Source organism: Peromyscus eremicus, chromosome 22 (assembly GCF_949786415.1).
Source record: "Peromyscus eremicus chromosome 22, PerEre_H2_v1, whole genome shotgun sequence".
Taxonomy (NCBI): Eukaryota; Metazoa; Chordata; class Mammalia; order Rodentia; family Cricetidae; genus Peromyscus; species Peromyscus eremicus.
In genome coordinates this window covers 25800239-25827852 of record NC_081437.1, presented here as the reverse complement: position 1 = coordinate 25827852, position 27614 = coordinate 25800239, and the positions used below count along the sequence as shown (strand labels likewise).

The window sequence follows — 27614 nt, the reverse complement described above, 5'->3', positions numbered from 1 at the left end:
CTTTCGTGGGGGGGGTCGGAGGTAAGCAGCCTCGGCCCGAAGGACCCCAGACAAGAGTTCCTGCCACCTGTTGACCATAGTAGAAGGGTCGGTGGGCAGAAGAAGAAGAAGGCACGTTTGGGATCTGGAGGGGTTTGGGGGTTGGGTGGCAGGCTTTTTCACTCTGCCTCGGAGGGGAAATTCTGAGTTGAGCCGAGATGGGTCAACTCCAAGAGCTAGCTGAATGTGGCACCGTGCCCAAGTTTCCTCCGCTACCCAGAATACTTCTCTGAAGAGCTTTCCCCAATTTCGGACTGAACGATCTTTGAAGGGGGTGCGGATGATATCGAAGTACCGGACAAAAGAGGCTATTGGGTACGGCTGCATACGCGGTACGGTTAACAGCTATCGGCGTCCATTCTAGGCTCTGCCGAATTATGACAGCTTGCAGAGACACACGGCTAACATTGTGGGGGAGCCCAGCCAGCTCGGCTGAAGGGAGGCCCCCTATTTAAACCCCTCCCCTTAAAAGAGCACAAGCCCCTAGAGCAGTGGTTCTCAACCTTCCTAATGCGGCGACCACCCTTCAATATATAGTTATTGTTGTGGCAACCCCCAACCATAAATTATTTCAGTTGCTACGTCATAGCTGTGATTTGGCTACTGTTAGGAATGCTAATGGAAATATCTGATATTCCGGATATCTCAGATGTGGGGTCGCGACCCACAGGTTGAGGACCACTGCTATAGCGCGAGCAGGAACTCACTTAAGCATCTACTGCAGGCCTGTCTGGGTGCCTGAACCCGACCACCTTTTCTGTTCAATATTTCTCTGACATGTTACCTGCCCTGGTTCCCGTGAGGAAGCTCACATTCTGAAGTTACAGTGCAGTGGTCTAAACTCTGGTTTCTCTAGAAGGCCCGAGGTTGCCTTGGCCCCTTCTCCCTGCTCTGTTTGTTCAGGCTCTGGCCCATGTGTTTTTGTGCATTTTGTGATCCAGCTCTCCCCAAGTTGCTTCCTGGAGGTTTTAATTGGGGTGTTTTTTGTTTTTTGTTTTTTTTACTATCTACCCCCACAAAAGTATGTGAGTTGCTATTCGAGACCTTAAAACTCAGGAAGCCTTTGGCGCAATAAATTCCATCCACCCTCCAGGCATGTTGCCCAGGCTCCACATTCCTCTCCAGACCTATTAGAGGGTCTGAAGGTGGCCAAGCATGAGCTGAGATTCCCCACCCACAGAGAGGCTAAACCGTCCCTCTGGGCCTGGGCTTCAGGGGTAGTGTCTGCTGTTAGCCCTCCAGCAGCCCAGTGCCCTTCTGAGTCCTCATGTCTTCAGTGGCCCGTGCCCAGAGCTAGGCTAGCAGGGTGCGCCATGAGTGAGCAGCAAACGGAAGTGTTCTTTATTCAAGGAAGGTGGGATGGATCTATAAGAGGACGTTGATTTGTTCATTCAGACCCTACATAAGTGTTCCTTTAGTGCCTCCTGTGTTCTGGAGAGCTGGAATGGAACTGAGCCTCTGCCTTTGTATAGAGTTTTCTTGAAAGTAAGCTGAGACAGTTATGATTTTAAAAAATGTGAGGTCTGGTTAAAAGTATATTTGCTCTTGCAAAGGACCCAAGTTCAGACCCCAGCACCGACATTAAGTGATTCATAGCTACCTGTAACTCCAGTTCTGGAGGACCCAGCGCCCTCTTCTGGACTCTGAGGGTACTTGTACTCACATGTGCACATACACACATATACATACAGTTTTTAAATAAAAATAAACCTTAAAAATATAAGAACTGTCAGGAAGATGAGAAATCAACCCAGGAAAATGCTTAGAGATGCTAAGGTAGGAAGTCAGGTTGGGATATAACAAATAGCCCAGCTATCCAGATAGCTGGGTGTGTCGGCCTCTTCCTGGTGCTATGGCACAATACCTTAGGTTGGATCGTTTGTAAACTACTTACATTTATTACTCACAGTTCTAGAAACTGGAGAGTCCAAGACATTAGCACAGTTCATGTCTGAGAAAAGCCCTCTCCTTCTAATATGGTGCCTCTTGGGTACAGCTAAAGCTGGCAATAGGGTCCTGATGCTCTTCAGGAGGGCTGCATACTCCTGACACACTCACCTCCAAAAGTCCCACCTTCAAATACTGTCACTTTAGGGTAGGTCTTTCTTTTATTTATTTATTTAGATTTATTTTAGTCATATGAGTGCTTTGCCTGCACTTAGGTCTGTCCACCACATGCATGCCTGGTGCCTAAGGAAATGGTGAGCCTCCATGTGGGTGGGTGCTGGGGATTGAACCCAGGTCCTTCACAAGAACAAGTGCTCTTAACCACCGAGCCAACTCCCCAGCCCTTTGGGTAGGTTTTTAAAGGGTAAATCTTGAGGAGAAACATTCAGAACACATCCCCAGTGAGAACCTTGTAGGCTATGCTGAGTCGTCTGTGGCAGGATGCAGGGACAAAGCTGGAACTCGATTCCTGGGGTTTGCATCGTGCCCCGCCTTCATCCCAGCCTTCTCTGGGATCCAGACTCTGCTTTCTGGGTCAGGCATGGGCTTCAAGAGCGTTTGTCTTACTTCTTCTCCCACATGACATGACCTTTCACATCCCAGCCTCCTCCTCTTGAAGGTCCTGCTACTGTTTCCCACTCCTCACCAAGACATTGCTTCTGGCTCCCTTTTCCTACCCCTCCTGCAGGGATGTAGACGTCCTCTCTGCTCACAGCTTCCTCTGAGAATTTGGCTCTTGACCCAGAAGATACCTGTCTGTCTGTCTCTGTCTTTGTGTGTGTTTGCATGTCTGTGTGTGTGTGTGTGTGTGTGTGTGTGTGTGTGTGCATGCACACACACATGCACACTCAAGTGTACATAGCCATGCTTGTGTAGACCAGAGGTCAACCTCTCATGTGTCATTCCTCAGGCACCAAGCTTTTTGAAGGCAGGGTCTCTCACTGGCCTGAAACTTGCCAAGTAGGATATGCTGACTGACAACATGCCCCAGGGATGTGCCTCTCTCTACCTCCCGAGCACTAGGATTAAAAAGCATGGGCCACCACACCTGGCTTATTTTTTTACATTGGTTCTGTGGCTCAAACTCAGAAATGCTTTATGGACTAAGCCATCTTCTCACCCACACCCAAAATTTTGCCTTTTACGTGAGGTTTTTTTTTTTTTTTTGGTTTTTCGAGACAGGGTTTCTCTGTGTAGCTTTGCGCCTTTCCTGGAACTCACTTGGTAGCCCAGGCTGGCCTCAAACTCACAGAGATCCGCCTGGCTCTGCCTCCCGAGTGCTGGGATTAAAGGCGTGCGCCACCACCACCCGGCTTACGTGAGTTTTTAACCATTTTGGTATTGTAGGTTTCTAAGGTCCTCTGGACTCCTCAGTAACGTTATTGTTCCTAAAGCAAGAACTATGGCTGTCTTGGCCTTGGTATCCATCATGGAGTCACACAAAAATGACAGGGTAGAAGCAGGTGAGGACACTTAACACCCCTAAAGAATTGGAGGTTACTTCAGACTTCTGGTGGAAGGGGATTTCCAGAAGTCCTTGACTGGACGAAGAACATTCCAGTCCCCAGAGAGCCTCAGATGGACGATTTTGGACTGGTCAGTGGTTCCCGATCTCAGATTCAAATATACAGAAAATCAGTCATATGCCCTGCCCCCAGCGTGTATGGGAGTTATTCAGACACTGGGAAGCTCCCGTTAGATTTCTTCCATTCTTTTTCTCCTGAAGGAAGTCTGAAGTGTCACATCATGTCCCTTATTGAGTGGTTGTGTGGACCCTTTCCTCTCCCTGAGGCCCTGTCTCTGCCAGCATGCTGGTGATCCTGAGTCCCCTGGAAGAGCAGAGTTTGGGGTCTCTACTTCCTGTGGGGTGGTATGCCCCACTACTCGTTTGTAGCATTGGTGAGAGGGAGAGGTGATGGGTGGGCCCTAGACCTCTCAAGGGACATGAAGCCAGGACCAAGGTGGTCCAGGGAGACTGCTGTCTGCAGCAACACACAAAACTCAGAAACACAATTGCAAAGAGTTCTATGGGCTATTTTTTTTTTTTCTACTTAGCTTAGAAACACTGAATTCTAGGAAAGGACCCTCGGTTTAGATATAAGGGACAGAAGAACCAGGCCGCACATCACTGAGACATACACATCACTTAGGTGCGTTCTGCCCACAAGCCTTCCTTGCAGGGCCCCCCTTCCCCAATCCTCACTTTAGAAGTCTCTGACTGTGGGGAGCTCTAGCCTAGCACAAGACTCCAATGCCTCCTCTGCCCCTGCCTCAACTGTAGGCTCCGTGCCTCAGTTTCCCTGGCTGTCAGAAAAGAATAACCATCTCTGCCCTACCTCACGGTCTGAGCTTTCCACCAGGCACTCTACCCTGTAACTTACTAGACGAGCCTGACCTGAAGTGGGTGGGGCTCTAGCAGCAGGCGTCTTGGAACATGCAGCACTGTGCTGTCAGTGGTGAGGGCATCGCCATCTGGAACTGATTCCCATTCTCCCGAAATCAAGACTGTCCTCACACTTCCTGCCCTGGACCCAAGACCAGGGACATTCATTCTGCCAGGATGGTTGGTATTCCAAGCCCTCCAGAGTTCACAGCAGCCAGCACCCTGGCAGGCTATGCCGATGTCTTTTCCTCTTGTCTCTGTAAACATGTCAAAATTGCCTTCCAATCTTCCGTTCTCTGCCTGCCTCTCCTGCCATGTTCTGGCCTCCCCCGATTTCAGCCTCCAGGAGTGAAGTTTTTCCTGCTGCTCTCCATGAGGAATTGGTGGAACAGAAAATGCAGGAAATTAATGTCCCAGCCTCCAGGCTCCACACAGCATTAGACGGAATTAAAGTAGAATAATGAGTCGATACACACACAATGCTGTTGTTCTTTGATTTTCCTTTCAAAATTCATGTAGTGAACACTCCCGCCATTCCACACCGTCTTGGGCTGGGAGCCTCGCTAGCGTCCTGAATGAATTTACATACCAAATGGGTTTTAATTTTATATTTTCGCTTAAGGTCAGGACATTTATTTATTATCATTATTTATTACTGAAGCACGAGTGGTTTTAATTATTTTAGTGTCCCTCCTACAAAGCAGGATTGCTGCTAGCTACAGAACATTTTCCGTTTCCGCTCACATAAATAATATAGTTTTTAATTTCATGAAGATTTAGTATTCATCTGCCTTGTAAATTAAAGTCATCGTTTACCACAACAGAGATGAGTGTTTGGTGTGTCCTGGTGGACTTCCTCTGTCAGCTTCCTCTGGCCATCACTTCTCCTAACTTTGGCTTGCGGGCGAATGCCTAGAAAAAAAAAAGAAGCAGGCCAAAGTCACCCAAGGCAGGTGATGCGTTCAGATACGCTGAAGCCATTCAGCCTCCCGAGTGCTTACATTATGGACTCCCCTCTGCTGTGGCTTCTCCATCCCTCCCCCACTTCGCCCTCCCATCTCACCTCTGTTGAGAAAGCTGTCCTATCAGTAAGTTGTGAGCTCTTGGATCATGCCAAGATCATGCCCCAACCATAGGGTGATTCCCTGACCATCAGTCTCCTTCCTGGCCTGCACATGACTCTTCTGGGGTAGCTTCATCCTCGGAAGCAACAGTGAGATGTTTGTCATGAGGACATGGTTTCATGCCACTGGGTTTATGTCTGCTGCCAGCATGACCTCTGGAACAGTCAGGCTGTTTGTGGTTGCCATGGCGAAGCGGAGCTGATTGGTGGTTTGAACTGTACTATGTGTATAATAGAATGCCCTCACCCACCAGCCAGGCAGGAAGCCTGTTGCAGGGCACCAGGTACTCTCCGGACTGCGGGTATCCTCTGCTTGGACACACTCAAGAAGCTATCCCTTAGGGCTAATATCAGATTAAAAGCATATTATATTTAAATGACGCCAGTTTCATTCTGCAGAGGTTTTCTTGAGTCTTCCAGCCTCCAGTTTACCAGTCAGCCCCTGGGAGACTCGGTCTCCACGCAGAGGTCCTGTTTCCTAGTAGCCGTGTCCCCAGGGAGAGGATGGGGAGCCTGAAACATCAGCATGCTCATGTCAGAGAGGAGCCGACAGAATTACTGGCAGCCTCCTGGGGACCTATCAAGGGCCATGCCACACTGTCCTTGAACACAGTAAAGCTTATATATAAACAGAAAACAGGCCTCCTCGCAATGAGTCATCCCTCTGCATCTCAGAGAAGATGAGATGTGCTAGTAGATGCTTTCAGGAAGCACACTGCCATCGGGCATCTCCTTCTGAACGAAGGAGGCGAGAAGTGTCCATAGGGGGCAAAGTGTCTCCCACGCGCAACAGCGAGACTTGTCTCAGAATCCGGCTCCCCAGAAGGACGTAAAGAAAGAGGAAATTGCAGGTGCACACTTTACTCCTTTTTCTGATTTCCTGCCTTCCTACCTTGGCACTGACATAAGAGGTACTCATAGACTGGATCAGCCATCTAGGAGCCTGGGGACACAGGAAGTCTCTAGACTGTGTTTAGAAACAGGCAGAGCTAAGGGCAAAGTCTCTTCCCGCTGAAACAGGAAGTGAAATACATTTGAGAGTTAGATAGCTCACCGCATTGTACGGGGATTCTGCTTTGGGGAGACGGGGTCCTTGTGAAGCCCAGACGCAGATTGAAAGTAGTCAGGAGATACCTCTTGTAAAAAGAAAAAAAAAAAAATGCAATCAGGCATCTGTTGGCCATCCTCCCCGGAGATCAGATGAGAGGACTGACGTCATTTAGCTGGGAAGAGACAGCACCACCTACTCCACTCTCAAGTAGGTACCATTTTTACCATTCTGCCTAGCACTGCAAGGGCCCTGCAATCCTGCCCTGGAGATAGACAAGACACAGGAAAGGTCAGGGAGCAAGCTAAGGCTACCTATAGCTGTTCCAACATCTGCAGCAAACGTCATCACTATTCTGAAGGAGGCTGGGGAGGCAGGGACTCGGAGGCAGACAGATTGACTGAAGGACAGCAGGAAGGCTGGAAAGAAAGCCACCAAGTGAGCAGGAGCAGAGGGTATCCCCTCGCCCCATGAGAGGGGATGAGACTACATAAGGAAGTGCTGGAGAAAGGACTGGGGCTCAGAACTCCTGGAGGAGATTTAGGCCTAACCCAACAAGGAAGTCCCCATTGGTGAAGGCCAGGCATGGAGAGCCACAGCCCTGGACCTCCTCCAGGTCACGTCTCTAACTCACCATGATCCATTACCCATTTCTAAAATGAGAGTCTGCAAGGTCCCTCATCCAGCCCTGACCTGAGATAGATAGATGGATGGATGATTGATTGATAGATGATAGATAGAGAGATTGAGAGAGAGAGAGATATAGAGAGATGGATGATTGATAGATAGATAGATATGATATGATAGAGATAGATAGATAGATAGATAGATAGATAGATAGATAGATAGATAGATAGATATGGAGCAGGAGATACCACCACCACCCAGTAGGAATCTTCTTCCTGCTCCCTTCCACCAACCAGCCATACAGCTCAGAGCTTTGTCCCCTCTCTGGAATAGTTCTTCCCTGGGTCCCTGAGACCGAGGTGGAGTCTGGAGTCAGGAAGAAATGAGGCTGGGCCATTCCAAAGGACACAGATCTGGAAAGAGCAGGGGCGGCAATGGTGTGCAGCCGAGGCTGTGCAGCCGAGGCTGTAAATAAAGAGCAGTGGTGATGGTGGGAAGCATTTGTTGAATCTTTACTCCCTGCCAGGTGTGAGTAAGTGCCTTGCACGTATCTGCAGCAAATCCTGAGGGCCAGGTTGTAATCCTCGCTATTTTAAGATGAAAAACTGAGAGTTAGGAAAGTTTGGGGTTTTTAGGCCTTTTTTTTTTTTTTTTTTTTTTTTTTTTTGGACCCAGATCATTTGCAAAGTAAGCAGCCTGACAAGGTTTTGAACTCAGCCTGTCCCAAGACAAAGTCAAGTGCTTGTCAAAAGCAGAAATGAAAATACAAGTGTCCTTCACTGTACTGTGAGAGCATGCGCGCGCGCGCGCGCACACACACACACACACACACACTCACACACACACACACACACGCCATGCACAGGTACAGTTAGCCCTTTCTTGCTTGTACCCATATCCCATGGTGCACAGTACCTCTGCAGCCAGCCAGGGATGGCTGTGTGAAAGCCGTCATCACCACACAGTCACAGAAAAAAAAAAAAGTCTATTGTCTCTCACTGAGGTCAGATTATAACAGGGCCTGCATGTGACAGGGATGACTCTCAGGCCTCCCTTGCAGAACACAGGCTTGCAAATCCGTGGGAAGTCTTCAGCTTCGCTGTTTCGGTATTTTAGACAGGTCCCATCATGGAATCCAGGCAGTCTTTGATCACATGATCCTCCTGCCTCAGCCTCCTGTGTGCTAACCTAATAGGCTGGCAGGACCCTGCCCAGATTAACTGGGGCTTCTCATCATTCTGAACACCTGGGTTGCCCTTCGTCCAGTATGGGTATGGGAGTGCCTGGTTGATCAACATGGCTAATCTTGAACTTGGGCTCAAGAATTATGAAGTGCCGTTTCGTGTCTGGTGGATCACGGGACAGGAAGGGGGACAGGGAGCATGGGCAAGGAGAAGCCAAATGTGGCATGGCGCCCCCTCAGGAGCTGCCACCGTCCACCCAGCTTGCTGAGAGTAGGGTCTTGAGAAACCTTGGCTCTTCTCCCGAGTGTTCTTTCCTGTTCCGGGAATGCCCGTTCCTGAAGCTAAGACCCCGGAGCAAGTGGAGGTGAGAGAAGTGGACAACCCTGCATTCCATTTCAAAGACCAGTGACGCTGGCTGGCAGCGAGGACTCCGGCCTGGCCTTCTAGCCGCAGGTTCGGGGCCACAGGTGCCCACCCCCCACCCCCCTCACTCCCCCCCCCACCCCTCTTACTTTGCGTGTGTCTTTTAGTGTATTCTTGTCCGCTTTTCATTTCCTATTAAGTGAAGAAAATAAAATGGACTTCACAAAGAGCTGCAAAAAAAAAAAAAAAAAAAAAGAAGTCAAGGAGCTCTTCAAATGCAGAAGCCAGGGCCTTCCTCATCAGCCCTAACCAGAGGACAAGTCATGGGAGGAGGTGTCTGTGTCTTTAGCTACCTTTTCAATGATCCTTGGACTCCTAAAGCAATAAAATACCTTTTAAGTGTGTGTGTGTGTGTGTGTGTGTGTATGTGTGTGTGTGTCAAATATTTCACATGTTTAAAATATCAAGTATAACATTTACACATCATATTATAAATGATCATTATGTTTCAGAGTCACCATTGATTCTACATTATGACAAATAATTACGATTACTTATATCCTTAACTCCATGTGTGTGTCCATGGACACAGACTATGCGTTCTGGAAAAGCAAAATGCTTCTAAATAGGAGTATTGGAATTCCTCTCAATGGCAAGCATCCTTTTTTCCTCTGGCATTCTCCGTCCTGTGCTAGGGAGTCTGTGTGTTCCTGTTATCTTAGAATGAAGGAGACAGAAGCCTAGCCTCCGTGTTTGGTTCCTAGGTTCTGCATCCCTCCTCCATCCTTCCTTCCGTGTGGCAGCTGCCTAGCACAGTTCTGCTAGCTTAGCAGCCCAGGTGCCTCCGTGGCCTTCCTTCTGGGTCACCCAAAGGTGCCATTCCCCCTTACATTCTGCATGCATGTACCACTTCAGGCAAGGCGTTGCACTCACTCAGAGGTTTTCTCCTATTTTAAGTGCAGGGTTAGGGGAGAGCTGAAGAGGGAATTTGTTCTCACATCTTAGGTGGAATGCAGCCTGAGCTGGAGGTCGATGGCACTGGAATAATTGGAGGTAAGAGCTGTGAGGCCATTAAGATAAATTTTTGACATAAAAATGTAGGCTGGTTCATAAAAGGTTGCGATGACAATAGGTTATAGTGACAACTTTTCAACAGTTGTATAAGCCTCCAGATGGAGGGGAATTCAGCGTGATGAATTATGGGCCATCGGGATAACATAGCATCCTTTTATAGGCATGGATGTAAGGAGGAAACAAGGTTATTCGGACTGGCCCATATTAACTAACATCATTGGGAAAGCATGGGGTGGAGAGAGGGGGGGAGCGTTGGAGGCTTAGGGACTCCGCTCCTAGAGCTGAAATGCCTTGATCTTCCAACCTGAGCTCATGGCTCAGTTCTCTGGTCTAATGAGCATCTTTGTCAGCCAAATTTCAAGGCTGAACCTCCACACCCTGCTGGCACGCTCCAGGGCCTTCTAACCGAGGAGGGTCCTGTTCCATCCCCCCTGCCTGGCTATTGTGAAGTTTTGTCCCTTGAGTTAAATAGCCTCTCTAGACCCCCAGTTAAGACACAGGGGACCCTTCTTAAGTAAAGTGTTCTCTGGATAGGAGACTCATGCCCAGAAAGAAGGAAGCTTATAGAAGGAGGATGGAGAAAGACCTGACTCCCATGAAATCCACCCACCTTTGCTGTATGCTATTTTGTTTTTATTAAGAGATTTTCTATTCATTCTACATATCAACCACAGGTTCCCCTGTCCTCCCTCAAAATTGTTGTGTGCTATTTTGTTTGTGTTTTGACAAAGCTTGCTTGGAGCCAGAGGGTAGAGTTACCCACTAGTTAACCATAGAGGTTTGGAGGACTATAGAGAGAGGAGACAGGAAGTGGTAAGGCGGGGCTGAGACAAGATCTGGGCCCTTTTGGATGGAGGAACAGAAGAGGTAGCAAGTCACTGGTGGCCGTTCCCCTGCTTCTCTGATGTTTCAGGTTCTTACGCTGATATCTGACTCCCGATTTTTATTGATAAGATCGATTAGATTTTACGCTTCACACCTTCAGATCAGCTTGCCCTAAGTCAACCAGTAGAAGCCACCGATGCCCCTGACCACTTGCACTAAGAATATTAATGACTATATGGTGACCATCACTGTCTACCCACAGCAGATCCAAAACTGCTGTAAGCGCTTCTCATTGCCTTGTTGAAACCCACAACAACCCTAATGTAGATCATTTCACAGCTGAGAACATGGAACCCTAGGGAACTTAACCTACAGCAAGTTCAGACAGGAGAGTGTGCAAGCCCCTGACCACTCATCGAGCTATAGTGATGTGTGAACACTTACACACACACACACACACACACACACACACACACACAAGAAAGGTAACATCATCAGGCCCAAAAGCACATGTGAACACCTAGGACTGTTGAGGGGTTCAGCAAATGGGGATACAAGAATTGTTTGACTGATAAAGTTCATTTGAAATAGGCTTTGGATAGGAGGAAAGCATCCTTGATGGCCGAATGCCTGCATTCAGTGACTGTGCTAAGGGTGTGTGAACTTATATGCATAACTTGCTAATGATAGTTGTAAGAGAGGAAGTCATTGATGTGATATAAGAAAGGAAAGTCCCACCCAGGGATGGCATATATGTAGATATATATATATATAGATATACACACACATACATATGTGTGTGTATGTATGTATATATGTATATATTCCAGCTCCCCAATCTCTGTTTGCCACAGAAAAGCATGCACATTTCAGGTTTTAATAAGCCATGTTTGTGATGTTGAGGGACCCCCAGATCCCTGCCTAAGATGCAGAAGACTCTTGGGGACCACTTTGAGCCCCAGGGTGGGAGCTGAGGACCCAGCTAGAGCCTGTGCAAGCTGACCTACTTTCTCCACTTTCTCTGGTTCTGGAACAAGAACAGATGAGACCATGCGGGGATACTTTGGACTCTAAGACAAGCTGTAAAAAGCACGAGTGTGCCTTCCTCATTAAAGCAGCTTGGTGGCTAACTCCTCATGCGTACCCACCACACTAGCTGATTTGGTCTAACCTGGTGAGACCCAGGGATGCTTTTCTATGGGATCATGCCTCTTGCACTCCAAGACCTCCAGAGTCTAGGATGTATATGGGGCTCAGTTAATAGCTACTGCTTCCATATAAGGTACTGCAGGAAGCTCCCAAGACCCTCCAGCCAGAGGAGGATAAATGGCTAGATGGGAGGGAGAAGGATCCAGTGACCGTGTCTGACATCCCAGAAAAAAAAAATTAAGGGTCTAGAGCAAGGGCCCCCAAATGTGTTCCTGGTCCTCTGTACAAGGACAAGCTAAGTGACCCCTGTTCAAGGGGTCCCCAGAGGCTTGCCAGTCTGTACCCTATGCCCCCACAATTGAAGGCCACCAGAGCTAAGGGCCTCTTTATCCTGACAGACCAGGGGACAACTGTGCACCCGGTCAGTGAGACCTGACACCGTCCACACGTCTCAAGGATCTCCTGTGTCACCCCCTCCCCCCTCAGGGCCTGTGTGAGGCAGGCATGCGCTGTCTTTAGCCTTAGGCTTTTCTTAGTAACAGTGGCTGTGGCTGCTCCTGGCCTCCTCAAGACCGTCTGTCCTGGACAGCTGAAGGCTGTGTCTGAGTCAGCGAGTCCACCAGCCTCCCAGGCCCCTCCTCCTGCTGTCCTGGATCCCATGTCAGGTCAGTGCAATACCTTGAATAAGCCGCCACAAAAGGTAGGAAAGCCCCGTGCTGTGGCATAAAAACAAAGGGCAGCTGGGTTCTTTCCTCCTCCTGGTGGTCTGGTTTCTGGAGGGAAGAGTATGAGGCTGCATCCCATGGGGTTCCCAGGGTTCAGTTCGGGGTGGCGGATGGGGTATTCCATTGATTCAGAAAGGCTGGTGATTGAGAGATGCCGTCCCAGCCTGGATCAGCTTGGGCTCGCCAGCGATTCTGCAGTGGCTGGAGCCCTCTGATTTCCCAGGAAAGCATTGCAGCTTCTGCCCAGCTGGAAAGAAGTCGCCAAGTGTGGAGGCAGCTGCCCCTAGGACTGACCTGATGGTAGGGAATCGGGAATTGGGTAAGGTCACACACAGATCAAGACAGAGCCTTCCCAAAAGGTGGTGGTGACTGAGTCCCTCCCCGAGGCTTAAACTAAGGATTGATAGAGCAGGTCCAGGGTCACAGAAAGCTGGTCACAATTCTCAGGACCCTAGAAGCATGGGTTATATCCAGCCTACAGCTATTTCTATGGCTAATGGGGCCAGGAAATCCTGCTCATCCCCTCGGGATTGGCCAGACCCCCTCCACTCACCAGCCACCATGGAGCTTTCTGGGCTGTATATTGAAAGCTGGGACAGAGAGTGTTTGTCCAGCAGCAGTCAAGGTTATGGACCTTGAAGGACAGTTTGGCTCGGGACCATTGAGTTCTGAGGGACCTCTGGTTGGCTTTGAGCTCTGCGTCTAGGGACAAGAATATTAGAGCCTGGAACTGCAGGAGCCCTGAGGTCCTCTACCCAGCTTTGCTTCTCAGGTGGGCTCTGAGCCAGGGCCTCTCGGAAGGCACTGGGCATTTAGTATAAGAACTCTGAAAGAGCTGATTTTTTTTTTTAATGGGATAGAGGAGCCAGGGCAGAGGAGACTCTCCCCTCTGGTGCTGCCAGCTCTGGTGCTGGCACCCACGGAAGCCATAAACTGAGTCAAAAAATCCACTCACCCGCTACCAGGCCAAGCATCATTGTGCCCATCCCTCTCTTGTTATAATGCGGCTGCACGCTCATTCCAGAGGGAAAGGATGTACACGGTTGATTTACCACAGAGCTTCTGGGGTCTCCCTGACGACCTAACATTGCCCCTGTCCTCCCTCCAAGAGGACTGTACCCAGAGGTGTCCAGGGGACTTCTGATGAAGTAGCTGCTGAACCATGAAGTCAGTTCCATAGGCTCAGGCCTGGGCATGTGAAGGATAGTCCTAATGTGGCCTGGTCCTTAGTACCCAAGGGCCAGCGTAGCCCCAGAGGGGAATCGGTTGCTATCTAACGTGAAGTGCCTGTACCAAGGATGCCTGGACAGCTAGAAGATAATTCCTGCTCTCAAGACTGAGGCAGGTGCTGCTGGTAACAGGGCTGGCTGATAAGTGGTCCCACTGGGACACGAGTGTCACCGGAGAAAAGAATTGATGTGATAAAAGTGGCAGATTTCACGGGAGACAGCATCCCTTCCAGGCATCGGCAGGAGCCCTGGAGGTGGACACTGGGACCTGTTCCTTCTGGTTCTGACACTGAATGTACCCTGAGGTCTCAGGCCCTGGGAGCACTGATGTCCATTCTCCAAATAGAAAGCTGGAGTCACTTTGGGGCATTTTGGCTCGTGTTCATAGTGAGCAAGAAGCAGAAATGGGAACATACAAGAAGGCCCAGAACTAGGTATAAATTCTACTCCAGCCCTCTGATACCCCAGCGGGGGCACCGCTCTTCTCTCCCAGGCAACCTTCTCTCTACTCCAGGGCTGGCTGCCATGACTCACGTGTGCCCTCTGTCCTCGCCCAGGCTGCAGTCAGGGCCTAGTGAGCAAGCATCCTCTTAGCCATGACAGGACAACAGACAGGCCCCTTGGATGGAGATACAAGAAGACCCTGTGGGTTGGTCAGTCAAGCACCCTGGTTGACTCACTGGGCCCTGTTTTCTCAAACGAGGCCTGACTTGGCCTCTTGGACTGCCGCTCCGTAAGACCCTGGAGTCAGTCTCCAAGCACGTGAACAGCAGCATAATTCTGCTCCCCATTGCCTGACTTCTCCTTGAGGCTTGTTATCATTGCTGTAGGCGGTCCCCAGAGGACCCAGGCCAGACCTGCACCAAACAGGGAGGGGCCCTGGATCCCTGTCGGGGACTGTGTTATGAGGGACAGGACAAAGGGATCCTGTTCCTTCCTCCTCCAGTTTTTCTGTTGAGGTAAGGAATAGACTTGGTCCCATTTGCAGAACATGTAAATCCTTACTGATTAAACTGCCCATGAAAATTGACACATATCCTAGCCTCTGGGCCCGAAGAAAGAGGATTATAATGGAAGCGGGAGTTATATCTTCTGTCTGCTTGGTACTGTAGCATTGCAGAACCTTTCCTGACTTCGGCAAGCTGCAAATCTTTCATAAAAGAAACATTTTGAGCACAGGGGAGTGATTGCCAACCTGTGAAGGGGTGAGAAGAGAGGGCGGGAATGACTGATTCTAAAATGTTCCCTTTTGTGTCTTAGGTGGGTGTGGGTGTGCGTATTCGTGACAGTGTAAGTGCACGTGTGTGTGCATGTAGAGGTCGGCACTCAACCTCAAGCGCTATGCCTTAGGTACAATCACTTTGTTGGGAAACAAGGTCTCTCACTGATCTGAAGCTTGCCAGGGTAAGCTAAGCTGCGCAGCCATCAAGCCCCAGGGACCCACCTGCCTCTAACTCCCCAACACTGGGATAGCAAACCTGTGCCCAGGGCTCCGACTTTTATTTGGGTTCCAGGGATTGAACTGGAGACCTTATGCTTATAAAGCAATTACTCTGTAGATTGAGCTATCACCCTAGCCACTCCCTCTTTTTTGTGTTGTTGTTGTTGTTATTGTTTGGCTGGAGATTGAACCCAAGGCTTCACATCTGCTAAGCAGGCAAATTCTACCACTGAGCTACATTCCCAGGCCCCAAATAGTCCTTAGCCACATAGGTGCTTCAAGCAGGGCCTGTCCTCCCTTGTACAGAAATGGACCTTTCACAGAGCAAGTGTCCAGGGAGGCTGGGAGTCCCTGGCCAGCCTGATGGAGGTGAAGAGGCCTCTTGATGTCATTTGAAAAGGTCTCTTGTGGGATTGTGAGTACCCTTCCTGCGGCCGCCTCTGCCGCTGCCTTTTCTGCCAGCTGAGTCTCAATTCCCTATAGCCAGTAGATCTGAGACCTGGCAGTAGGGCACTGCCTGCAAGCATCTCTTGAGGGAGATGCCCAAAACTCTGTGTTCGTCCTGACCAATTGAACAATTAGATGTTCGCTTTATGAAATTCCTTTTCCTATAAAACGCAATTAGCAGTTTTAACCTTCAGAGGGAACAAATCATCCACGGCTTGCTTGGTGTGAGGCGGGGTTTTCTCAGAGTTCTTCTTCCGAAGCTAAACTGAGGTGAGACGAAGGGGAGAGTCACTTCTAGGGGTACGGGTGGGTAGAGAGCAGGCAGCTACAGGCATGTCAGCAAAGAAAGGAACCTGTCACCTGCTGAGCTGAGCCCAAAGGCCAGCTCTGTCCTAATGTCTTAGAAGGCCCCAAAGTCCTTAGGGTCTGTCTCAAAATTCCATAAACTAGGTAGTTCCCAAACAACGTAAATGCCCAAGGTCAAGGTGCCAAAAGGCTTAGTGTCTGTGAGGGTCTCTTCCTGGTTCTTGGACATCGGTGCCTTCCTGTGTCCTCAGCAGAAGTGGTGGCTTTGGGACTTTTGAGCTCCTTGGAAGGACGCTGATCTCATATTGAAGTCTCTGTTCTGATGACCTGTTCACCTACCAAACCCCCCACCTCCTAATTCCTTCACACTGGGGATTCGTTTTCTGTATCACAGCAGAGCATGGCCCCTCTCCAAATAAGGAGATGATGACTCAGAGAGGGCCAGCAAACTGCCCAGAGAACACAGGAGGTCAGAGATGGACCAGAGATCTGGAAGAAAGTCACTCTGACCCTACACAAGAAGCTCTCCTCTCTCTGCCCTTTATGGGGTGCCAAGAGGAGGGGTGGGGTGGGGGGGTATGAGCAACTCCTGAGAAGTACAAGAGAACATACAATCTGTTCCAATATTTCAGTCTTGGGCCAAATGGAAAGGTCATTTTTAATTGAATATCTGAAATCAAATCTCATCCTATTCACATACTCAGTATCGCATTCTTGTGTGTGCACGCACACACATGCATAAGTCTGTGTGTGTGGGGGGTGTGTGTGTGTGTGTGTGTGTGTGTGTGTGTTATACACGGGTATGTGTTCATGTGTATGCATGTGTGTGGGCACTCCTGTATATGTGTGTGAAGGCTTAAGGTTGACAACAAATGTCTTCCTCTATTTCTGTCTACCTTAATTTTTGAAAGAGCCTCTCACTGAACCCAGAGCTTACCACTTCAGCAAGATTAGCTGGCCAGTAAACCCTAGGAATCGCCCTGTCTCTGCCCTGCGCCCCACCCAAGCCTTTTGCCAGCTGAGCCTCATCCTCAGTCACAGTGTCTCCCTCATTAGAGGATTCTGGGCTCATTTCTAAAGTGAGCAAGGCTCTGTCCTCGTGTGAACCTGCCACGCCCCCGATTTATCTCCTCGGTCAGTTTAGACTCTCAAGCACTCCTCTTTTCCCAGGTAATTTAAATTGACCAAGGCAGGAAAGGAAGGGGGGGTGGGGGGAGAGACGGGCAATCAAAGGTTTTCAGTAACTGGCCCAAAATGTCACCTTTTGGCATCCACACAAAAGGCAGCAAAAACCATATCTATGCCTGGGACAATGGAGAAGAAAAAGGCAAGTCATGGAGAACCATGTGGCCGGTGTTCCTTCTAGGGGAGTAAAGCTGTGACTGTTGGCGTGAACGCGTTGCGGTACTTCCCTTTTGCGCCGCCTCCTTCCCCAGCAAGCCACTGGTCTCCTTGGAGGTGGGGCCCCGTCTCCCTTCCTCTTTGTCTTATCTTCAATGCCTGCCATATCGTAGGCGCTCAGAAAATGTTTGTTGTTTTGTTTTCATTCAAAGTTAGAGCCATAATTCACAAAATACACACCTCACATTCACTCTGGTAAATTCATCCTTTAATTGAAATGCATTCATTTGGAGAACGCGATGCCGATAGGAACCAGATAGCTAGGAGACTTGATGGTTTTCTGAGTGCGGTGGGCCCCTTAGGGTGTAAATTACAATATGGAGCGTTTAGATACCAAACCCATTGGGGTGACGCGGAGGATAATCCATCCTCAAACAGAACACTTGTTACAAACCCCCAACTCATAGTAATTAAAAATTCTAAATCACACAATTGGGTTTTTTTTTCCTGCAAATACTTTTATGCTGTTTTATTTATCGTCATCAATAATAACAGTAATGATGATAATAATAATAATAAAACCACTGTGTGATTAAGGTGCAGATAAGCAATTAGTAAACACAATATTTACAGGTTTTTGGAGAGCCCTGTGCCGGGAATGGAATCAGAACAATTACAAAAGGAAGTCAGTAGGAACACTGGTTACAGAAGATCCCGCCAACTGGGAGTTGCAGTCAGGAATGGGGCTCTCCTTTTTCTATGAGTCCATTGACCTTTTCACATGGATCATTTTAGTCATTTGTTCATTTGACACATATGTGTTTTTTTGTAGCTGGAGATTTCTTCAGTCCTGCCGGGGCCTGCAGCCACTCAGACCCAAGTAAACACAAAGAGACTTATATTGCTTATAAACTCTATGGCCGTGGCAAGCTTCTTGCTATCTAGTTCTTATATCTTAAATTAACCCATTTCTATTCATCTATAAGTTGCCAGGTGGCTTGTGGTTTACTGGTACTTTACATCTTGCTTCTCGTGGCAGCAGCAGCTGGCAGCATCTCTTGACTCAGCCTTCCACTTCCCAGAATTCTCCTCTCTGCTTATCCCGCCTATACTATACTTCCTGCCTAGCTACTGGCCAGTCAGCATTTTATTTATCAATCAATCAGAGCAACACATTCACAGCATACAGAAAGGCATCCCCAGCAGTGTTAGGTGTCACAAATATGTTGGGCAATGCACTAGATGCTGAGTATGTGAAGTAGAACTGCCCTCACTTATATGCTTGGTCTGAAGATAGTTACAGGCAGGGGTTGTATCTATCACAGCAAGGTGGGCCATGATCCGCAGTGACCATGGAAGGCACTGCATGCTAGCGAGTGACTGTCCCTGTGGGTGTTACGTCCAAGCGGAGTCCTGTAGTTGCAAGTAGCTGGGTGAAAATGAGCCAGTGGAGGCAGGAGATTTCCTGGAGAAGCCCAATGACAAAAGCAAGCTTGGTGCCTTTGAGGAATGAGAAGTAGCTCGTTCGTTTCCTGGGCGAAGGTGACAGACCCAGAGGAGCAGCCAGCGTGAAGTGAACCCCCGAGGGCCATGGAAAGTCACACACAGACTTCAACAGCACAGGAATCTCAGGATCTCCTCTCCGGGTGGTTGGGAAGGGAGACAGGAAATGGGAAGCCACAATAGCGGTAGCCTAGATATCTGTAATAGCAGTGGGAAAGAGGGAGATGGGAGGATTTGAGAAATTCAAGACGAGTGATAACGACGATGGCAGATGCTTCCCAAATTCGTCATGCATGCCAAGACCTAAAGCAGACACTTGGCCTGTTCACTTGGAAGTCTGTAAATGAAACCTGGAAGTCGTGTCTCTTATCTGTATTTTATAGCTGAGAAAACTGAAACACACAGAAATTAATGGAGTGTACCACTAACATATGGGGCAAATATTAGTCAGACTCCTGCTCAGACCCTTGTCTGACCCCAAAGCCCACGGGCAGAACCTACTACATTAGTTACCTTGCTTTCTGCTATAACCATATAACCAACTTAGAACTTAAGAGAGGCTGGCTGCACCCTAAAGGCCCAGCCTTCTGCTGAAGACATCAAGAAAGCTAGCAACACGTGACAACAATCACGGCATTGAAGGCTCTGCAGAGCAAATGAAATGGTGAGCCGATGTTAGATCAGGGTCTGGGGAAGCAATAAGGCCCATGGGGCAGGGAGCGGGAGGGAGGCATGTTCTCTCCAAGTTCTATAGAGGGGATTGTCCGTTCTGATCAAGCACCCAAGAGCTTAGCAGGACTCTTGACGATAGTCTGGCAGAGGACAGAATTGGAACCCAGAGCCCCTGGGTGTGATAACCCCTCCAACTGGCTCTGGGTGGGACTCTGAGGGCCACACCTGGACTCCCTCAAGGGCTGCTTCTTTACTTTAAATCATCTTGAATTGAGGTGATCCCTGGGCTAGTGTGCCCAGGTGCCCAGCAAAAGCAAACAGTACTAGGTAGAATATGGCATCATCCTAGACCTCAGAGTATGCTTTTGGAAAGCATATGCGGGCTGGAGAAATGGCTCAATGGTTAAGAGCACTGACTGCTCTTCCAGAAGTCCTGAGTTCAATTCCCAACAACCATATGGTGGCTCACAACCACTTGCAATTAGATCTGGTGCCCTCTTCTGGCCTGCAAGAACACATGCAAGCAGAACACTGTATACATAATAAATCAATAAACCTTAAAAAAAAAAAAAAAAAGGAAAGCATATGCAAAGACAGTCTGGAACACAATTGTCAGATGCAAAGAGACAATGTTACCAAATGTCCCTAGACTAGAAACATCAGAAAATAAAAGAGACAGTGGAGCTTCAGAAACATTGACATTACCAGATTACTGTTAAACAGTGCCATGCCATATTCAAAGGATTAAAAGACAAATTTGGAGATGTTGATTTTGTTTTTTTGTTTTTTGTTTTTTATTTTTTTGTTTTTGTTTTTTTGCTAAGAACAAGCAACAGAGTAACAATTTTTTGTTTTGGGGGGTTTTTTGGGGGGGGTGGGGAGGTTGCTTGGTTTTTTTGTTTGTTTGTTTTGTTTGGGTTTTTTGGGGTTTGTTTTTGGTTTTGTTTTTAGTTTCTCTGTGTAACACTCAGCCCTGGCTGTCCTGGAACTCACTTTGTAGACCATGCCGACCTCGAACTCACTCTGCCTCCCAGGTGCTGGGATCAAAGGTGTGCACTATCACCCTCTGGCCGTATGTTTTCTTAAACAAATAGCAGGTGACTTCATAACACCTTGGACTTTAACAGATGCAACCCGAAGAAGTTATGGCTGCACGGGATGACCAACCAAAAGACTGATCTTTTCAAAAATAATCAAAAGCTCAGGAGTACTGGTGCACATTTTAATCCCAGCACTTGAAAGGCAGAGGCAGTCAGGTTTCTGTGACTTCAAGGCTAGCCTGGTCTACATAGCCAGCTCCGGGCTAGCCAGGGCTACTTAGTAGGACCCTGTCTCAATCAATCAATCAATCAACAAATAAATAAATGATCAGATTTTTTTTAAAAAAATACAGCATTAATAAGAGAGACACAGGAAAAAATACAGAAAAAGAAGATGAGAGACACTCGAATTGCAGTATAACTCCAGGGACCCTAAGGAGGAGAGAGAAAATGAGGAAGAGGCCGTATTCTGGGAGAGAATGGCTGACACCATTCCTAAACTGCTGAAGAAGCTTTAAATTCCAAGGGGGATGAATGAAGAGACACCACATCCAGGTACTCCTGGGCAAACTGTCACCAATGAAACACAGAGATAAAAAATCAAAAAGGCAGGGACAGAGAGACAGTTAACTCTTTTTTTTTTTTTTTTTTTTTTTTTTTTTTTTTTTTCAAGCAAAAATAGTCTTTATTCAAATTTAATGGAAACAGGGGTCACTATACTTTGCAAGACGGGGAAAAATAAAATTAAAAAAAATTCTTTTCTTTTGTAATATAAAACAATATAATCACAATACCAGAATATGGACTCTACAGTTTACTTACATTTAACTCCCCGAATGGTGTGTCTCCAATTGTTCAATCTCAGTGCTTCCTCGGTACTGCCTCCTGGCGCCAGGTCTCCCGCTCCACTGAAAAGCAGCTCCTCAAACCTCCCTTTACTCACAGTAGGACATCCAAACGCCTTGGCTCTCGGGCCTGGCCATGGCTAAAGGGAGCTCGGCACCGGACGGCTTCTCGGGCTGGAATGATGGCATAGGTAGGTGTGGTGAGTTCAGCCGTTTGCCCTTGAATCGATGCCCTTTGATGTATGCCACGTAGTGAAAGTGCAAGTCTTCAGTTTCCCACCACTTTGGTTCCTATTTCTGGACTTACCAACGTTGTGAATAGCACAGTCAAGAGAAATTGATACCTGCATAGCCCATAGGAGAGACAGTTAACTCTTAAAGGTACAGTAAGCAGGCACATAACTGACTTCTCAACGGAGACACCAGACAACCAAAGAAAACAGGATAGCGCCTTTAAAAGCGCTGAAAGAAACGGACAGCTCGGAATTTTATGCCCGATGAAAACTTTCTTAGGACAAAGAAGATGGGTAAAAATTTTAAAGTAACGAATAAATAAAACAGCCAACCATCTACACCAAAAGATTGGCTAATATGTTCTGACAACAAAGGAGAAGTAACTCAAGAGAAAAAGTTTGGAGTCTGAGGACAGAATGGAGAGCAGTAAAAACAGCAGGAAAGTAAGCCCGGGCCTGCGTTAATATTACAGTACGCACTGTAAAATGCTCTTCTGGGGAAGCACAGTGTATTTCGAGACAGAGAACGGAGGCAAAGAAGCTTAGAAATGGGGTATCTGTAAAATTACTCTTGAGGCTTTTGAATTGACAAGGAAGCAAGTTAGGTATTTTGAGACTTTGGTAGATCCATAGGAATTAGAACAAAATAATACAAACTATGTAACCTATGAGCAGGGAAAGACAGGAGACAGTGAGCAAAATGATGACTTTAAACCTGAGGATATTCCAGGCGGTGGTGGCACACGCCTTTAATCCCAGCCCTCAGGAGGCAGAGGCAGGCAGATCTCTGTGAGTTCGAGGCCAGCCTGGTCTACAAAGCGAGATCCAGGACAGGCTCCAAAGCTACACAGAGAAACCCTATCTCAAAACAAAACAAACAAAAACAAAACAAAAAAACTCCTGAGGATATGAGGTTTACATATGCTAACCTATTCAAGAAAAAAAGATATGGAAAGATTCAGGGTAGCATAGTAAATATATATCTTTGATATTTTTTCTGTGTATATAGTTCTTTGATTTTAAATCAAAATTGGGATTTTTTGGGGGGGTTGGTTTTTTGTTGTTGTTTTTTGTTTGTTTGTTTGTTTTTGGTTTTTCGAGACAGGGTTTCTCTGTATAGTTTTGATGTCTGTCCTGGATCTCGCTCTGTAGACCAGGCTGGCCTCGAACTCACAGAGATCCGCCTGGCTCTGCCTCCCGAGTGCTGGGATTAAAGGCGTGTGCCACCACCACCAGGCAAAATTGGGAATTTTTGTTAAGTAGGGTTTGTTATGTAGGACAAGTTTACATTCAATTTTTTTATTTGTGTGTGTGTACATGTACATGCGCATGCACACATGCATACCACAGCATGTGTGCAGAAGTCAGAACACCTTTTGGGAGTCAGTTTTCTTTTCCTAATGTGGGTACCAGACTCAGCAAGTGCCTTTATCTGCCGAACTAGCTTGCTGGCCCTAATACTAGGGTTAGAAAGAATATTTCATTGTTATGTTTAACAGCTCTAGCTCCCAAGATCAAAAAAGAAAGAAGAAAGTTAGAAAGATGTCTATAGTCACCTCAGTTCACCTAGAAATTATAATCGCTTGCCTCTAAGTCCATAGAACACAGCCTTGAAATACATTAAGTGAAAACTGATGGAATTCGAGGGAAATTTTTGTTTAATTCATAGTCATTCGGCTGTTTTTAATATACTCTGCAGATAACAGAACAAGCAAACAAAAAAATAATAAGTAAAGGCACCAAGGGTTTGAAAATGCAGTAAACATGACTTTTGGCTACATAGAGAATATTGTATCCAAAGTCTCTAGAGAATGCCCATTCTTTGGAATTACACATTTATAAGTGCAAATGGATAAAATAAGCATGGACCATTGGGTGGGGGGTTGGGGGGTGCCCTGTTCTGTTTGTATGTTTGAGACAGGGACTCACGTAGCCCAAGTCACCTAGAACTGATTTGTGTAGTCACCTAGAAAGCTCTTGAATTCATGATCTTTCTCCCATATTCTGGAATTATAAGCATGCGCTATCACACCGCACGTGGGTGTAAGATTTCGAACAATAGCATTAAGAAGAGACTACCACACTGGAGTGCTGTTGGATCGGAGCTAAGGACCTCCCACCAATAGTAGAGGGAAGGACATTACAGGCTCAGGGCTGAGGCAGGGGCAGGCCGGTGAGTGGAGGCAGGAACCTCGGAGTACCCAGAACCCACCAGGAAACGGCAGCTGTACACTATACAGCTAAGAGGTGCCTGGACCCAGACACTGACAGTGAGAACCTACTGGTCCCTGCAGAGCAAAGCCAGCTGGGCCTCCATTCAAACGGGATCCCTCCAAAATTCTTCTCGGACCATCAGGTGCCCCCAGACCATTTCCTCCCTCTCACAGCTCAGCCTTCTGTCTTGTCAAACCTTGTTGCTTGTTCAGGGAAATTGCAACATCCTAGTGTTAACGAAGGGTCTTATGCTGCTAGCCTGAAGTGTGACCGGACCTCACCTGTGCTTCAAGGGGTCCTCATGGGCCTGGGAATAGGCACTACTACCCCCATTTCACAGATGGGAAACCTACCTTGAGAACACAGACCCTCTGCACCTGACACTGGGCTCTGCTCACTCTTCCTACCTTCATTCTGCACTTGGCCTGGTAAACATCCTACACCCTCCTGCGCTCAGCTCTGCGGGTGACCAAGAGAACAGCATGCATTTGCTTATGGAGGTTCTCTGCTCTGGGAGCTCCAGACGTCCTCTTACAGTGAGTGGGTGGCGGGTGTACGGACGCCTAATGGAGCAGATACATCTGCTGAGGACCTTAGCGCGGAGCGGAAGGGGTTGCATCTGCGGAGGGCCTTTGGCGTGGACCGGGTTGCTGAGGCAGCAGCTTGTATGACTGCCACCAGCTCTGACCCTTTATTCCGGTCTAGGTGGCTTCACATCCACAGGCCCCACACACACACGCATCCCTCGTTTGCAGCTGGGTGGCCATGCACTTGTCAGGGTCACTGAGCAGACAGCGCTTGTGCTGAGGACGTCGGATTAAAATGACCACATCAGCACGGTTCAGCGGTGCCAGCTTTGTTTAGGGCCTTGCGTCTTCACTGCCCTCTCTGTTCAGAAAAAGCCGTGGCTGGTTCCGGTCCCCCGTCAATAGATGGTCTATCACTTGTCCTAAGTCTGGTGGGACCCGACTCTGTTTCTACCCTTGGAATCGGGCTTTTCATGGCCTCCAGGTCTCGCAGGCCTTGCGTTCACTGTTTCCTCTGTTAAGGGTTCCCAAATAGCAGTAGTCCCTTTAAGCATGAATGGCCTTACTAGGCTTATGGGACCCAGTTGGTGGTATGAACCTTTTACCCCTGTGCAAAATGTCACACTCCCAGGACCCTTGCCTTCTCCCTAGTCACGGCCCTGGGTGGGGGTAGGGGGGTGGCTGGTCACCTCCTGCCTAGGTAGCAGGGACCCGTCAGTCCTCTGTTCTGCTAGGGTGTCCCACAGAAGGTCACACTCAGCCTGGGGCTCATTCGACTCTTCAGTGCTCTGGTGGGAAGGCTGAGGAGATTGTCAGGGCCCCGGCATTCTTTTTTCTCCCAAGGAGCCTTTCTTGCAAGGGAAGCAAGAGAAAGATAAAGGTGAAAACACACACACACACACACACACACACACACACACACACACACACACACACACACACGTGCGCCCGGCAATGTACGTTAGCAGGAGAGATTTAGCGAGTCTCCAAATATTATCTTCCACACACTCCCGAGGTAGCGTGCCCTCGGGCCCTTTTTAAATCAAGATTTTATTAAAAAAGAAACATGGTTGCAATCATCAAGCAAACAATTCACAAAGACATTTTCTAGAGTGATAAGAATAATAGAAGCTATTATTTGAGAGATGGGGGAACAGAACCTGTGCCAGACCTCGGATGTGGCTCTGGCATTTGTTTTTCTGTGTGTGCAATGGGTGTGTGTGTGTGTGTGTGTGTGTGTGTGTGTGTGCGTGCGCACATTTGTGTCAATTTTATTAGTGTATATTAATTACAAAAGTAATGGGTCCCATTAGAAAATGTTCATACATGTGCATAATGTCATTTGGTCACGTTCATCCCACATGAAGGTCTCATCCTTCCTCCCCACAGGTGGTGCCCTGCCTCTTTTTTCCTGTCTTTTTTGTTGTGGCTAAAATCTAGACTCCACGTGTGATGGGAAATGTGGTATTTGTCTTTCTGGGTTTGAGTTCTCCAGTTTTATCTTCTTTGGGGTAGGTGACAGGATGGTCTTTATGGCTGGATAATACTCAGCTGTGTATACATGCCACGGTGTCTTCAACCGTTCACCCATTGGAGGAGACCTAGTCTGATTCCATCACTTAGCTCTTGTGACTAGTGGGCATGAATGTGCGGGTATCTGGATGGTAGCATGACTTAGATTCCTCCCGTATATACCCAGGAGTGATATAGCTGGATTATGTACAAACTTACCTATCTGAGGACCTTCCATACTGATTGCCACAGTGGCTACACTCTCACCAGCACTGTGGGAGGGTCCCCTCCTCCACCCATCCTCACCGCCATCTCTTGTTTATTTTCTTGATGTGAGCCATCCTGACTGTGGTGAGACAGAATCTCAATGTAGCTCTGCTCTGCATTTCCCCGGCTCATCTGTCATTCTTATCCTTCCCAGAAAAGATAAGCAAATGGGTTCAGAGAAGTCCAGCGGTCCACCCAAGGACACAGAGCACCTGAACTGTGGCTTTGAGGTTTCCATCCTATCAGCGTCTCTGCTCGTTCACCGCGGGGCCCGTTCAGAGCTGGGCAGGCAGCAAGAAAATCACATAGAAACATCTGGCTTCCAAAGCTAAGGGGGAGCCTGCGTGGTGTTCCTGCTCCCTGTGCCTAGGCTTTCTCTCCGTATCAGAGCAGTGGCCGTATCTCAGCCTATTTGCTTAGCCAGGTTTAAAGTGTAAGATGGAGAAAAAGGAGTACCTGCCGGCAGAGGAACACCATCCACTTATCAGAGGTAAAGGAAATGTCTCAGTGCTCTGTTTTCAGGCTTTTATCGCCTCTCTGCTTGTGTTGATTACCCATAATACTAACCTTCAGAAAGAAATGAGGGTAAAGAATACGGCACATCCCAGCGTCTCATCTGCTGCTTTTTTGGGCTCCTCTGGCCAGATGTGGCACCTGCCACAGACTCTGAGGGAGTCACCTGCAGAGAGGTCTCTGCACCCTCTTACACCCCAAGGCATGCTGGTGTCTGGTCATCACCACGCTCATACTTAATCCATTGAGCTCTCCCTATGTCTGGCTGGCTCTTTCAGAGGCTCAGCCCCAGGTCCTTGCTCACAGCTCCGTGTTGAGGCTGGAAAGCAGGGAAATGCATTCCATACAGGGCATGGTATTGCTTGAGACAGGCGGTATTATTTTCAGGGATATCGTGTTAAAAGGGAAAGGCTGTTTCTTGGAAATCATTGCCTTTGAGTCCCGCGACTCTTTAGACTCTGTAAAAACACATTAGGCAAATGCTCAGATAGGCAGCCGCTTCCACCAATGGTGGGTGGAAGGGTCCTGGACCTGGGGCGGCAGCCACAGCCACTAGGAATAAGAACTGGCTGTGGTTACCTTCCCAGCCAGCCTGCAGCCTGGATAATATCAGCAATACTAAAGGTTACAGCTTTTCCTGTGATATATCGCTTCTTCAGAGAGTATTAAAGATGTTTTGAATCTATTTTTTAGGAATCTTGAAACGGCCAGTGGAACATTTTTGATGTTGTAGTAATGCTTCAAGCTTCAGCGTGGGAAGGCTGGGCCCCCTGAGCTACCCCAGGGATCTGGACTGGAAGACACTGCCTGCCCATTGTAGTTTTAGCAGCTAGGAAGCTAGCTAGGCGGAGCATATGCCGAGGTGTGGGAGCAGATGTGCCAGGGAACTGTATTATTTCTTTCCTTTGCCGGGGGTGGGGAAGAGTCACACACAGTGTCTCCTGGGATTGGGGGAGGGGGGGGAGCGTGGGCAGGATTTACTGGGGAGAGTCAAAGGAAAAGTTCCATCCTCATGGAAGGAATTCTCTAGCCCTGCT

The 27614-nt window shown here is 48.1% G+C and overlaps 1 protein-coding gene and 1 long non-coding RNA gene across 2 annotated transcripts in view; one reads left to right on the top strand and one right to left on the bottom strand.

The window, feature by feature from the left end:
• The window catches only part of Klhl29 (kelch like family member 29), a 138644-nt gene that overhangs the window by 23126 nt on the left and 87904 nt on the right, over positions 1-27614 (top strand). The window lies entirely within an intron of this gene.
• LOC131897567 (uncharacterized) lies at positions 4963-5663 on the bottom strand. The gene is made up of 2 exons (XR_009375729.1): positions 5433-5663; positions 4963-5281 (listed from the first exon to the last, which is right to left on the bottom strand). It is a non-coding gene; the product is annotated as an uncharacterized LOC131897567 (long non-coding RNA).